The sequence below is a fragment of the Hippoglossus stenolepis genome, chromosome 6 (genome assembly GCF_022539355.2).
Source record: "Hippoglossus stenolepis isolate QCI-W04-F060 chromosome 6, HSTE1.2, whole genome shotgun sequence".
NCBI lineage: Eukaryota > Metazoa > Chordata > Actinopteri > Pleuronectiformes > Pleuronectidae > Hippoglossus > Hippoglossus stenolepis.
In genome coordinates, this window is record NC_061488.1 from 7,543,423 (window position 1) to 7,555,860 (window position 12,438).

The following is a 12,438-nucleotide window of genomic DNA, read 5'->3' on the forward strand; positions in this document are numbered from 1 at the left end:
TAATGGGCCTGATAAGTTGTTATAAATTAGATTTTCAAGGTTTAAGAAGCAAAATATTTCCCATGAAACACAAAGTTTTGCCGTCTCATCTCTAAGAAACATAACTTTAGTGAGCAACTGTTCTTACCATGAAAACAACATTGGTTTTAATGGACTTCAGATAGTTGATGGTTTGGTTTTGTATAGAATGAAAAGTCGGGGATGGATGAAAAACTGTTACACGTGAGATTTTTTATAGTGAGGTTTAAAGAAAATGTAACAAAAACTCAAGGTGTCAAACTCAGAGGATAAAGCAATAACCAAGGTGCAAAAGCAGGAAGAATGACACACAAGGAAATACTAAGAAAATTAAATAATGCTATAGTCTGAAAGGAGAACAAAGACAGGAAGTGACCCAAGGAGGCGGTGTGAATATGTCAGATTGGATCCATGCTAGTTATCACACTAGTGAATAAATAAACAGACAAATTAAACCAATAAATAGATAATACAAAATGTATAAATAAGTAAATAAATGCAGTAAGTGAATAGAGAAAATGTATAAATGTACAAAAAATGATGTGAAATTTAGAATCAAAAGATCCAAATTAATCAACCAAGGAAGAAACTGCATTCATATCCACTTTGTGTTTGGAAAGAAACACCAATTTCCCTGTCAACTCCTCCTCTGACGTTGTGCATGTGAGCCATTTTGTGTCTGGGATAGACGAGCTGTTTAGATTTTGTTTGCTGTGACCAATCAGTAGCGGATGTTTCTGGATTACTGAAGAATCCGGAGAGAAATCTGAAACTTTGAGATGTTGCCTTCACGTTTCCTGCTCAGCTCATCAGACTGTGGATATTCCGATCGGCTTCCCGACAAAAGAAGGCTGATTGTATTCCACCTGTGATGGACAGGTGTGATGGACAGGCAAGCTTCCCCTCCTCCTTAAGCTTTCGGTGTTTTACTCTTCCGATCACACTCAGTTTGGCACGTGACTGAGAAAAGGTCGTCCCAGGATGTAACCTGTCTGCCCCGGTGACATTTCTCCCTTTGTTGGGCCTCCGTTTTAATTATTTGTCCCCATCATGTCTCCAGAATAACGCTGACACTGGCTGTCTTAATGAAGAAACTGCATCTTCAGCTGTCAGAGGATGTTAGACTAGACTCGACCCCTCCAGAGTTACCCACCCACACAAATCATCCTTCCACTCTCAGCCGCAGCAACGACTCCCCCCCTGTAATTTCACAAGCATATTAATGGTCTCACCTAAATCAGAGAATCATTTTTTAACTTAATAATAATAATAACTTTATTTGTATAGCACTTTTCATCATTTAAAAAAAGTGCTTTACATCAAACAATATGATATTCTACAACAATAATAAAAGTAAAAACAATAATAATAAAAATGCAGATGATAAAAATCAAAGACATCATACGATAAAAGCTTTTTTATAAGTCTAAGACGAGAAATAAAACAGGGGACTGGTTCTGCTGGTTTAATCTCCTCTGGCAGATTGTTCCAAAGTGAAGAGGCAGAGGCTCCGTCTCCTTTGGTTTTCAGCCTCGACTTTGGAAGATAAAAGGTCTCAAATATAAAGAGGGGCCAACCCATGCCTCGCTTTAAAAGTAATTAAAAGAATTTTAAAATCAATCCTGAAATAAACAGGCAACCGGTGCAAGGATGCTAAAAAGATCGAGCGGCAGCAATCTGGACTAACTGTAGGTTTGGGATTCAAAAGTTTCTTTTACCAAAAATCATAGCACAACTTTCCCACACTCGGCGTTGCCTCATCAGTAAATCTGCAGCTTTAAGATGAGTTTTTTGGGATTGAAACAAGTGCCATCAAAGATAAAGGACCAGCTGCGGATGAGAGGAGATCGCAGAGCGTGTTCGGATCGGCAAACACCAAAGGCTCTCGGACCGACGCGGGCCGAGAAGCATTAGATGTACAAAGTTAATAGAAATATATCTTACTGGTGTTTGCACTGGTTGAAACACATTTAGGATTTTATCAATAACATCTCAGAAGAGCTCTCTTCTCATGCACCAGTGGGTCACATAAATACTTTTTTTTCTGGCTTTTGCCATTCAGGAAATTATTTTCTAATGACTTCACTACATAATTTATATACAGCATCTGTTGTTGTGCAAGGCAAATCGCTGATTTCGTTGCCAAAGAAATCTTTGACTATGACACTAACGCTGCAGTTTCCCCCCTTTTTTCCGCGGCTCCTGAATGGGACACACTCGCAATATACTCTGACATCCGTGGCAATTAAATTAGCCGCTAAACTAGCCGTTTTTTTTGCACTCCAGCGGTAGTGAGAAAAAAGCCTATTTAACATAAATGGGACATGAAAGGGCTTTCTAAAAGCTTTCAGCATTATTTCTCTCGCACAGTTTCCAACAGGAGCGCCCCAGTTTCAGATGCATTTCTGAATAATGAATGCTTCATGACACAGTACTTGGGCATCAATCCAAAAAACAAATATATTTGCCAAAGCAAAACTGGAATTAATAATGACTGGGGAAAGAATTATAGCTGATTTAACGCATTCATATTCATTTTCGACAGTAACATCCATCAGAAGTGAGACTTTCAATTATGTCTTTTGAGCAAACAGCAGAACCCATTTAACAACAACGTAGGTCTACAGTCTGGGCGAGAAAGCAATCTCCTTCAAAGCTTTTCCACACAGATACAGTGCAGCTCGGCAACCTAGTGACTGATGTGGATCAAATCCCACATTACTGAATAATGATCTCGACAGATTCCGAAAAGCTTTGTTCGGCCACCGGCACTTTGATATCATTCCAATCATGTTCTATAAATAGTTTAAACATGGAACGACTCCGTCCCACAAAACGAATCAACGTGTGTGTGTGAGACAGAATGGAAGCCGGAGACAGGAGGAGACAAACGGAGAGACAGCGAATGAGACAGAAAGGCACTGCTGAATTACTCCGAGTGAGATGTGGCACAGATGGTGGGGAGTGTAGCTAATGCAGGGGGCGCCGGGGCGCCATCCTGTGTTCCCCAGACACATAACTCAAATGCACCATTATTACATTGACACAATGACTGCTCCACAGACATCTCCATATCTGGCCTGCGTTTCTGTGCTGCTGTATATAAAACTATTTTGTTGAATGTCGAGGGGCTGCCTTGGACGGACCCACGAAACGTGCCACATTATTCTCTCAATTGAAGCATTTAAATACAGATATCGCTCACAGGAAACTTGCACACAATGGACCATCAATAGGCCGGATTTATAATGAATAAATATGTTCTGAAGGTTTTTCATCCATCATCTATAAAGCCTGTCTATTTGAGGGTTGAGGGGAAACGGGAGCCGATACCAGCGGCCGTCACACAGAGACAACCAACCTTTCACTGTCACGTGCATCTACAGTCAATTTAGTCGCCTAAGCCCCGACCTGCATGTCTTTGGTCTGTGGGAGGAAGCTGGCGTTCCCAGAGAATGTCAACACAGACACGGGGGGAACATGCAAACTCCACAGAAAGACCCCGGCCAAACCGGAACCGTCCCTCTGTGAGGCGACAGTGCTACCCACTGCACCACCATGTGCCGGAATAACAGATACTGGAAGTGACACTGGAACCATCACTGCAGATCTTTAATGTCCAGGAGGAGGGTGTGAGAATGAAAAGCTAAACAAACTAATACAATCTCCTTTGACTCTTTAATTGCCTGTCGTCAGATTTTCCTTCAATAGAACCACGTCTTGGTTATGGGACTTTATGTTGTTTCTGAACTCGTTAAAAGATCAAATTTACTGACTGTGGCTCGGCTGAGAAATTCTACAAACATGTGCTGCCTTTCATCTTAGACTTATAATCATTGCAGACGGGAGTGAGAATGATTGGATGAAGCCAACTGGGCTGGGATTGGCTCCAGTCCCCCATGACCCTTACATGAGAAGCAGTATAGATTATGGATGGATGGATGGATGGATGGGTGTAGCTGTAAGCAGTCCACAAGTTTAGTTTGACATGTCCAGCTTTCTATTCTCCACTGTTGTTTGTGCAATTAATTGATCTTTAATTATTTAATTTATTCACAGTTTTGTTTTTATGGAATTGCTGAAGGGGGAACAATCAGGTGCCATTAAGGTAGAATTTTAGGGGGGAAAAGAAATACATAAATCTGTGATACTGTATATGTAAATTTGGTTATAAAATATATAAATACAACACAGGGGGAATTACCATTCATGAAAGAGTACAATTCCATCCACTGATGTGAGAGGGAATGTTTATATTGAGAGTTTTATTAGCTACGCAGGTAGACCAGTTGAAGTTGGATGATAATAAAACACCTCATTAATTTCAGTGATATCTATCATTACATAGACATCCTCATTGCAAATTAATGCTCTAACGGGGGACGTCTTCAATTTGAACATCACTCTTTCTCCAGGACTATTCCTTTGTGATTAAGCAGCCGCGTCTGTTGCGATGCCAAGGTCTTCTGCAGCCCCTGGAGGCGGCTGCTGCTGCTGCTGCTGCTGCTGCTGAGGCCTTGTAGCCAGTGTGTTGAGGCGCTGCAGCAGGAAGAGCTTGGCTGCAGAGACTGTGCAGGGTCAGGACTCCTCAGGCCCCCTGGGCAGCCAGACTGGACACCTGAGCTCCGACTCTGCCGGTGCCAGACACAAAACGAATTCCACCCAGCAGCACACATGGCATCGTGACATGGCGCCCACTCACTGTTTAGCAATTATTTCAAAGTTAACCCAAAGAGTTAAACATGCACCACTGACAATGACGGCTGTTTATCAGCTTCCGTGAGCTGATAAAGAGAGGGTCAAGATGACATTGTTTTTCTGATAAAAAGAAACAGTAATATTAGTACCAATAAATGGTTTTATATACAATTATGCCACTCATTAGTTAAATGTGTGTGGGTGTTCGCAAGTTTAATGATCTGCCTGTGACTGTGACTATGTGTGTGTGTGTGTGTGTGGGTGTGTAGCTCTCTCAACCTTTAATTTACAGTTATAATAACAACAACAGCATTTGACAAAAGATGTGAAGAACACAGCAACAAGTAATCAAATTAAATGATGTGTTACTGCCTCGGGTTTCATGTTTTTAGACCTTAGAATATTTTATGTGACGATTCTATGTGTTTAGCTGAATAACAGTGTTTAATAACTTTTGTATCTAATTACATGGGGAGTAGTGTAATTTATTGATGACAGTGGGCGCAGCATAAGGAGTTAGATTGAATGGTACAGAGTTTAGTGATGAGGTGTTAAAACCTGGCCCTGATAATTTCACATCCTATTATGTTGTTTGCATTCTTCTTCTTATTCTTCCTCTACATTATTTTACAGTCAGTTACTATGCAACGTCATGGTCCTTACTGATTACAGTAAATGCACACATAACAATAAAAAGCTCTATACATAAAATTAACAAGCACCTACGCTTAAGAAATAAATTATATCCATGTCTCGAATGCAGTTGAAGCAAGAAAAAGTTGCCTGAAGATAAATTAAAAGAAATCAAGCTTAAAATATACGTGTGGTGTGTCCAGCCTCAGGATTTTATCCAGAAAAGAAAAGTAGATGTGAAATGTCAAGCTCTCTAAGAAAAATGGACAAGCTCTAATTTCTTTGTTGACAGAAAAAAGCCAAGTCAGTGTGCTGAGCCTGCAGGGAGTCAGTCAAAGCCGACCCCGGGCGCCATCATGGCTCGGAACACGCCGCAGGATGGAGTTAACGCTCCTCACCAGAATTTGGAGGCCCAACACGAAGCTTTCACAGGACTGCATTGTGACGGGCAGGTTAGTGGTGAGCGAGCAAACAGCGGAGAAGCTGAAGCATCATTCAGGAAGGAGAGTTTGTGCTGTTGGAACTGGACGAATGGAAATTGTTCCAAAGTGTCAGTTTGTCTGCCGCAGAGAAGATTACTGATATGGTACAAGATATCGGAAAAATACAAATTCACAGTTTTTCTCTCTGGTTATTCTAGCTGAGCTTTACATCTTAAGGCACATTTCAATCTCCACCCTGATGGAATTTCACATTCAGATTCGGAGGGATGAGGTAAATGGAACCGAGGTTATGCCAGAAACTCGAGAGAAAAGCTCGACGAACCTAATCTCCAAACCATCCATCAGCACCACAACCTGAGCTTAGATCGCAGGGAAACCTGCTGCACATTAATTGGATGGATTGTGCCAAAAGGAGAAAGAGCCGCCACGTTATTTAAAGTTTTTTAATGAATAGGGAGAATCAGAAAATTGTGAATTGCAGAAAATGTTGGTTGAGAGAATTGGTAATTATAAAAGGATCATTTACAATTTCATTACTGACTCTAATTTAAGTAGTGGAGCTTTCGGTGGATCTATTTATTACACTATTGATTCTCTTTCAAACCTGTTTGGGATTATTAAAGTCATTAGTTAAAGAGTCTGTATAATAATTGGAGTTAGCGTGTCTTCTTGTGGGGGGTGCACATATTCCTTAAATGTTTATACGCGTTCCAATCGACAGAATCCCTTCTTATGCAATGTTTTCTCCAGGCCTCTTCTCTCTGTTTAAAGAGACTTATAATTCCACCATTAGTCCAAGATAAATGTCCACATCCACTCAATACACATATACACTGCAGTTAGTGAGACTATTGAGTGTGAGTTAACAAATCTAGGCATGAATTGCAGAAGCAGATTGGCTCTCGGCAGAGCGAAAACCTCCACCAAGTACTATAATGGTCTCTTAACCCATTATAGACGCGCTTTAAAACCAGAGCCTTGTTGGAAAATGACTCCCTGAAACCCGAGGGGGTTTTCTGAGGAGCTGATAGAATTGCCAACATTTACAAAACTTTAATTTCGCAGCCTCTGAAGCAGATAGAGAGATGAAAAAAGAAAATAGGTTGAACGACTGTCTTTCATTGTAAATCTTTGGCACTTTACAAATCTTCATTTTCACTCTACTACCATCACGTTGGTCAGCAGGCGCATCATCTGGGTCTGAATCTTCTTCATTGTTATTTACGTTTGTACTGAAATACTGCTACTTTAAAAACAACTTTGAAGGCTAAGATCACTGTTTCGCCTTTTTCCATGAATATTTCAGCGAATCACGATGTATCAGCACAGGAATATCGCACCCGGTCTTCAAGGTGTATGCACGCATATGCCGCATCGGGTCTTAATGGGTTAAATTTAATCAAGCTGCACCAAATTCCACACACAATTTCCTTAAATGTGCCTGATTTTTCCTTCCACCAGAAGCGGGACCCCCTTGACGCAGGTAACAATGTTACACATGTGACCTGAGACAAGTGTAGAAAGGTGTGGGGGGTCTTCAGCTGCTGTAATTTCAAGTGCACTGTCAAGGGATTCACTTCAGTTATGCACAGAGGATTTCTTCAGGGTCACTTAGCCATGTGTGATTAATGGAGTTGAGACAGGGGTGAAGAGGAGGGACCGAACAGGACGATGAAGGCAGAAGACCAAATAGGGCCTTTGACTGTCGGCGTTGCTTTCTGTCCAGTGAGCAAAGAGGGAACCATGTCCTGACCCCTTGACCCCTTGACCCCTTTACATGACAAAACACAGTGCCACGCTGTGCTGGGTCAAAACGAGAAAAAAGACATTGAATGCGTGGACGCTCCTTCTCCGCAGCTGGAGCCGGTAATCTGACAGCCATGTCTGTAAATCACATCTCCACGCCCATTCTTCACGCAGCAAGGAGAACGCACTTTTCTCCCTCTGATTATATCCTTAATTCAATCACGGTAAATCAGGACAAAAAGCCCGGCTAACAGACTTTGAGCACTATATTTAGAAGAGTGGCCTTAATGTTAAATGGTTTACCATGCAGATGCAAAATGGAGCATCGTTCATATAATCCTCTTAAGGCTCTCAATTTCAATTGTGAAGCGCTGATCTGAACGGGAAGAATCGCATTCTGAATCTCTGTCTATCAGGACGAATCAGGCGCTGTGCGTTTTAAATAGCAGCCTGAGGTCAATCAGACCAGGCGCTAAAAACAATATCCCCTCATTGCTTTAAATAATTGTTTAACCTGGTACCTGTAACGGCAGCTATTGGCAAGAAAGGACGAAATGGCACCGAAATAGAGAACAAGAACTCATCAGAAGTTTGATTGCTTTTCAGTGGAAAACAATCATGTTGTTTCAATTCCAGTGTTTCTCATGTTTTGTTTGGAGGAGCAGAATTGGCGGCAGAGAGACAATGAGATTCAGAAGAGGGAAAAAAAATAACCCAGAACCAACAGAGGAGAGATGGACTACAAATAAGAACCATTCCAGGAACGCAGAGGGGTGTCTTTTATACAAACAGCACTCTAGCTGAACAGAGGGGTGTTGTGAGGCGGGGGGGAACACGCGTGTGTTGCCAGTGTTGCTGTGTGCACCAGATAAACATGTGAGAGGTTGAAATGATCTGTCATGACGATAGGCGATCTGGGGGGGTTCAAAGACCGGCCGGCAAATCCTGCATGCATCACCTATACATGGGAATCAATACGCGCACAAACAGGCACACACACACACACACACACACACGCACACAACGGTCCATCATGTGATCAGAGTCCCTGCATTGGCTTGTTTTCTGGTTTTTAATCTTGAGCTACCTACAAGGCAAGTGGAGGCAAATCAATTCTCCCCTGTACTGCCACCATCATCCAAATCTCTGCGGCCTCCAGGGATAAAAGGTTTGAAGTGACATTACAACAGTCTCCGGTCTTCACCTGCTTTCTCTCGCTCGTTCTGAGCGTCTGTGCCACTTTTCATGTTCGTACACGTTTTGAATCCGAGGACACGTATTTTAGTTTTGGCTCATTTTGTATAAATGATTTCACTGAAATGATGATATTTGTTTTTGCCAGACACATTTTGAAGGCAGATGATTGTAGCATTGATTACGTTGGGTGGTCATGTGACTTCAGGTAAAGGGATGTACCATTGATTTGAAATTAAAGGGAATCACAAGAGATGGATACAGAAAACTGAAAAGTCTAAACTGACCACAAATAAGAACAACAGATATTGTAGTAGATCTACTTGAGCATTGCATTTCATGTCCTACTTTACATGAGTATTTTTATTTCGTCCCACTTACACATACTTCCATCCTACTACATTTCAGAGGGTTTTTAGTTTTACCCCTTGACAACAACAATTTCAGTTGTACTATTTACTTATTATATTGAGATATTACTGAAAGAAGATATCATGTCTTAACTCCAGTATAATAGTATAATACTTATACTTACACTTTAAACATCAGTAATGATATTCAAATAAAATATAACAGTTTATACACTCACATGGACCATTTACCTGCTTCATTAGTTTCTTTGCTCCTGAGAGTTTAGGCAAATTTGGTGAATAATCATTATGATTTCCCTGCAGGACTTTTACTCAGTGTGGAGTTTTTCCACAGTGTGTTATCGCCACTTTGATGACAGTAAATAATCCAGTTAGTTCTTCCACCAGTGGTCAGTGAACATTTTCTTCAGGTGTCAGAAAGTCAGATATTATCACTGAAGCCTCTCGGTGCCTTTTTGTTCGACCTGCAAATCTCAGCAGAACCAAAACACAACAGCAAGTTAAAATCTCTCAGGAGCAGGTTTTTTTGTATCACGTTACTTGCGCTGCGGGATCATTTGTCTATATTTCCGCTACTCGTGTCTAATAAACTGTGAATATTCACCTGTTCTCCTCTGGGGAAAAAAGGTGAATTGTTCATGTTGTGTAAATTCAAATCCAATGTCGTTGTGTGTGTGTCCACAAGACCGTTCATTCGGAGGCACACACAGCTCGGGGGAATTTCAGTGATTTCCTGTGTCCGGTTGCCATTTCCAGCACTACCTGAGGCTGATCAGTAGCCGGTTCGATCGCCTTCTAGCTCGGATCGGGGCCAGGACCTAAGTCCTGTGGGTGTCATTATCAGCACTGATTGGCTTTCACGACATTGCATCCCACAAATCTTCACTCGAGTTCAAATATTTCAACTAGGGCGCTAGATGTGACGAGAAATGTGCGTGTCGCGTCATTCCGCTTGTGGCGAGTGATGCAAAATTCGTGTCCATTCATGTCTTTCCATTGAATTTGTGTGTAATCTCATTAAGCGGAAAAAATTGTGTCTCGTTGGGTGTGAACGCTGCTTTTTGCTCGTCCTCTCTACCTGTATTTGCTCATTTGCGGCGGGTGACATCATCTCAGCTTCCAACAGTTTATCTGTGTCTGTGTGTGTCAGTTTGAATCAGTCTCACTGAGTTCTAGCAACGAATCGTCCTTACTGTAAGTACACAGCGATCCCCAGGTACAGGATCCACTCCGACAGCTTCAGTATTTCTCCACAGTTACCTTTAGGATGGATGTTCCTCCTATAAGCATATACTGCAGGTAACTTCCAAGAACTCCAACCCAAAGGCATCTGTCTGTCACATTTTCTTAAGAAGCTGCTCTCCCAGGATGTAATCCGCCTCCGAGGTAACAAAAATAATCATAGAAGACCATTGATGTTTGTGTTTTTGCTGTTTTTCCCCCTCCCCCCTCTAGTAAACAGGCCCCGGCTCAAGCTACACTGAGCTTCATGACTGCCAACAAGCCCAGGGGGGGGGGCGAGGAACATATTGCTCTCCCTGACGAACACTTCCAGGATTAAACATTAATTCACAGGCCTCTGAAACTTTAATATCTGGGCATGTGCGAGTGAATTATGTGAATTCAGCTCACAAGTGTGATGTAGGTCGGAGGATAAAACAATTCGTTTCTGAGATTTAATGAGACGATTAAAAATGGAATTTAAGAAGTCAAATGTGTGAGATTTAAAGACGTCCAGGGCTTGGTTCGTCATGTGTTTTGTTTTTTTCTATCACATTTAATTTGGCAACCGGTTAAATTCTCACACAGTTTGAGACAGACCACACAAATGAGGTTAATATTATATTTAAATAAACTGTGAAAATGCTGGTGTTTCCTGCATTCACCAGATTTGCTTAATTGTACCAGAGGCACAAACTGTTGCTTCATGAGCATGAGCAGCTTTGGTCAATTTATCTGAGAGCTTTGTTTTATTAAATGTAAAATACACAACAAGATAAACACTAGAGGGATTTTTTGTAAAATCAACAATCCAATAGATTATTTAGTAGTTAAATCCACAGTTGCTGTATATTTGTACCATTTATGGGAATTAATGAAATAGGTACTTGCTTTTGTAAAGATGAAAACTATGTGGGGGTGACCATCGCTGCATGTTTCAGTCCGTGTGTCTGCCCGTGGTCAGGCCTCTGTTTATTTCTGCTCCACCTGCGGAGAATTAATTAACAGAGGAGAAAAGAGGTCGACAGCAGGACAAACATTCTATCGGTCAACAAGATCAGTCGTGAAAACATGCAGGACTAAGTGCCACGACTTTAACATCGACAGAGAAGAGGAATCAGGCCAGAGATAAGATGATATGAGGCTGCAGTTCAGGCATCTGTTCTGATTTTACAGTTTTTTAGTGCTAGATGTCGAACGAATGGTCAGACTACATTCTCTGTCACATCACCATCACCTTTTATAACCTTATAACCTGAAAAGTAAAACCTTCGAGCGGATAAAAGAGTTTCGTCATCCGTCGTCTGGATCTTAAGATAAAAATGTAGAAAGAAGCTCAGAAAAATCTCTCTCGCAGCTCCTCCTGACATGTGTCCACCAAAAAGCATTGGAGATCTTCAACATGATGCTGCTTTATTCAGTCAGTACCACATCAGTACCTGCTTTTAAATAAAGTAGAGCATTAAGAGTGAAAGTACTTGCAGAGTTTACCCTTTTCCCAATTGCCTTAGTCTTCTACATCGTTATGGCTGAATCTTGGTTGGGGCCGCTTCCAAATCCATTTCAGTTGTTTCCTCACCAGTAATTCTGCTGAAGGAGGTGGGGGGTCTAATGTCACCTTCCCACTCTGATTGCATCAGTGGACCAATTACCCTTTCATTGTTGACTTTCAAAAATATATACAAATCATGTGATTATGTAACATAATCCATAATGAAAACACAGTAGAGTAGAAACTGCTGTTTGTGGGTTGTGTAGTTAAAAGTACCTTAAATCGAATCAAATTAAGGACGGATACATGGAGAATATACTTAAGCTCAGTAACTAAGTAAATGTACTTTATCACATCCCTTCACTGGATTAAGATCAAAAAAGGAGATGGTTAGAAAAAAGTCAGCTTATCATTAGGAAGGCTAACTACAAACCACGTTAGCACTAGCATTAACGAGCCACAGTCAACCGGTCACACTCCTGTAGAAATGTCTTTTTTAATTTGTATGCATCTTTAGAATTAGTTTTACGTATATTCCATCATGGCTATTACAATTATGTATAGTATCCTTTGACTCATTTAAAACTGATGCTCTCCCACCTCCAGCCGATCAGTATAGTCT